Source organism: Peromyscus californicus, unplaced genomic scaffold, assembly GCF_007827085.1.
Source record: "Peromyscus californicus insignis strain IS unplaced genomic scaffold, ASM782708v3 Scaffold_8__1_contigs__length_139910024, whole genome shotgun sequence".
Lineage (NCBI taxonomy): Eukaryota > Metazoa > Chordata > Mammalia > Rodentia > Cricetidae > Peromyscus > Peromyscus californicus.
In genome coordinates, this window is record NW_026294606.1 from 29,603,581 (window position 1) to 29,606,922 (window position 3,342).

Genomic DNA, 3,342 nt, shown 5'->3' on the forward strand with positions numbered 1-3,342 from the left:
TCCTTCAGTGTTCTATGGTGTGGGCTGTGTAAGCCAAATAAATCCTTTCCTCCCCAAGGTGGCTTTGGTCAGTGTTTTTTTTTTTTTTTTTTTTTTTGGTTTTTTTTTTTGGTTTTTTCGAGACAGGGTTTCTCTGTGTAGCTTTGCGCCTTTCCTGGAACTCACTTGGTAGTCCAGGCTGGCCTCGAACTCACAGAGATCCGCCTGGCTCTGCCTCCCGAGTGCTGGGATTAAAGGCGTGCGCCACCACCGCCCGGCCTGGTCAGTGTTTTTATCACAGCAATAGGAACCTAATTAGGACCTATTCCAAGAACCAGACTATATCCAAGGAATGCAAAATGAGCTGCTCCATATCATCAGGCCCAGAATCAGAATAGCACAAAGAATTCAGAGTGCAAAAGAACCAATCCAAAGCTTGCAAATATGTGCACTGCCATACTTTTTACAATACAGAAAAACTGTAAACAGCCTAAGAAAAATTATGGAAAATCCTTACAATGAAATAGTATAGAACTCCTGAAAACCATGGCTCCAGAGAACTTTTGATGGTAAGTTTACGATGAATGTAAGCAAAATGTACAACACAAGCTTCCAAGTTGCATGTGTATTATGTTCTCAATGATGATAAAATCATATATACCTAAACAAATGTGGGGAGAAAGATACCAAGATGCTAGTAATAATGATCTTCAGTTGAGTAGGTATTTCCATTCAACAGGTTTTAAGATGTTTTTCCTTGATAGAGAAGTGTCTCAATCCATTTTCTATTGCTAGAACTGAATACCTGAATACTGAGTATAAGTGAAAACTAAATCCAACTGAAGAGTATAAAGAACAGAGGTTTGTTTAGCTTACATTCATGGATGCTGGGAAGACTAAAAACTGCATCCTTATTCCTACATCATCACATCACAAGGGCATCAAATGCAGAGACCAAGCAAATACATTGAAGAGAGCTGATTTTTCCAACAAAGCCCCTCTATAACTAATTAGTCCATCGCTTTATTAATGTATGAATAGATCAATCCGTTTATTAGACAGAGCCTTCATGACCCAATCACATGTACCGATCTCAACTCTACTGCTATACTAGGAGTCAAATTGCAACAAGATTTGAGGATGGGATGAACTGCATTTAAAAACTAACAGTATGTACGCAGACTTAGTGGAATATGCCTGTAATCCAAGCAGTCAGGAGGCAGAACAAAGGAAGATGGTGAGTTTACCCTGGTCTACTCAGTAGAACCATGTCTCAAGCAAGCAAAAAGGCAGTAAGAAATACTTTTTTATCATAAAAATGAAATATTTGAGGAGGAAACTCCAGCTAATGAAATAAAAGAAATGTAGTGAACCCAAGCTATTTACCGTGTGTGGAGATGGGCGGATAGTTGAGTGTCAGCGAGTCTGCAACCAGCATGCTGAATCCAAAATGAAGAGGAGGAGGACAGGGGCTGCTTCTCAGGTGATTTCCTGTACAAATGAGCATTTCTTCTGATTCTTGCAGTATCTGCAGCAAGTGTCATTATTAGTCTTCATCGTATAGAGAAAATAAATCCATATTATCCACATTAACTTATTTTCAATTACAGATCAATGGTTCATTGCAATGAAAGTGCATTCCCTATTCACATCCACAGACCGTTTTTGGTATGGCTGCCTTTTACATGCCATTTCAGGACCCAGACCCCTTCCATCTGTGGCTCCACCTTCCTCAAGGTCCTCAGAGCCTCCTCCCTCCAGAGGCAGGAAAAGAGAGAGGACAGATGAGTGGAGGTGAGACTGTGTAGGATAGACCCTCTGTAACATACCTTTGGCTGTGACTGCTCCTTAGCTTCTCCTGTGGTTTTGAGGGGAAAGAACATGATCCGGGGAAGAACCAGCCATTTTTATCACAGCATCTCAAGAATGTAGGATGCAATGGTTGAAGATTACATAGCTGAGAACAGGCAGAGCAAACATCAGTACTGAGTCTTGGTCTTGTCCACCTAATGACATGCCCTCTTCCAGGTCTTCAGAATCCTCTCAATATAGTGACATTCTCAAGTACCCTACCACAAGTGTTTATTCAGGGCCCAGACCTCAGAATGGTCTGGTGGAAATCCTCACTTTAAATATATTCGATGCTTCTCCAATCTATCAAAGACTTATATACAATACTTTCTTCCCAGGTTTTTACTTTGATTAACTTCTGCACTTCCCCATTCAATATTAACACCAAGCATGGTACAGTTCATTGCTGTGCTCATGATGTATCTTCAAATTTATAGGTTTGTTTTCTCAAGAATAAGACTTCAAAGAGCTCTCTCTGCTTCTTGGGGACTCTCCCAGCCAGTGAGACCTGCTGCCACCAGGCAGAGGGCTATGCTTAGTTTTGTTTCATGTTGTGAGAACTGAATGTCTTTTCTTGGAGAGCTAAGTGGGTAGAGAGATAGTTAGGGTGGTAAAGTGTTTTCCATGCAAGCACAAGGACCCAAGTTCAACCCCCAGAACTCATGTTAAGACAAAAACAGTCTGTGTGGTGCTGTGCACAGGGAATCTCAGCACTGAGAGGCAGAAATAGGTGAACAGGCAGATTCCTGAGGATCAGTAACCAATCAGCCTAGCCTACTTGGTGAGTTCTAGGCCTCTAGAGACTCTGTCTCCTAAAAAAAAAATGTGGACAACACCTGAGGAACAACATCCAAAGTTGCCTTCTCTTCTCCAGACATGCATGTGCTGTGCACACAGAGAGAAATGAGTAAAGATGTATCAGGGCCATGTGACAGAATGTCCAGAAGTATGGTTGCTACTTACAGGTTTCAGGGGCCTTCTTACAGGAGGCAATGTTTTGGCTGAATCTTAAATAATGAGTTTGGAATAGTTACAGGAGTTTGGGGGAGGAGCAATCATCAAAGCCAATTAACTTTTTAGGTAGTTTATAATTTGGTTTCAAGATGTCAAGGTCCTTCTGTGATCCCAAACAATGGGCACTCTCACTACACTACAGTGACAAGCTCACTTGGTTCTTGTGTGTAGTAGATTTTCAACCTCTAAAAATATTTCCTTTCTCCCAGGGAGAAAATAGGTCAGTTTATTCTGTCTTCTTTAAAAATCTGACCTTTGGAGGTCCCAAGATGTCTTTTTAAGTGTCTCTGAGATTACCTCACAAGCAACAGCACCAAACTGAAGTGTCCCAGAAGCTCATACACACTAAACAGGAGAGATCCATTCATTGACATATGATATAACAAATGTCCAGTTTTCAGAAAAAGACAGGTGTATTTTCCCATTCAAAGGGTCAGTCCTTCCATCTGGTATGACAAATGCTGTTCCTGGCTGGTGTCTCTGCCTGAGATCATTTAC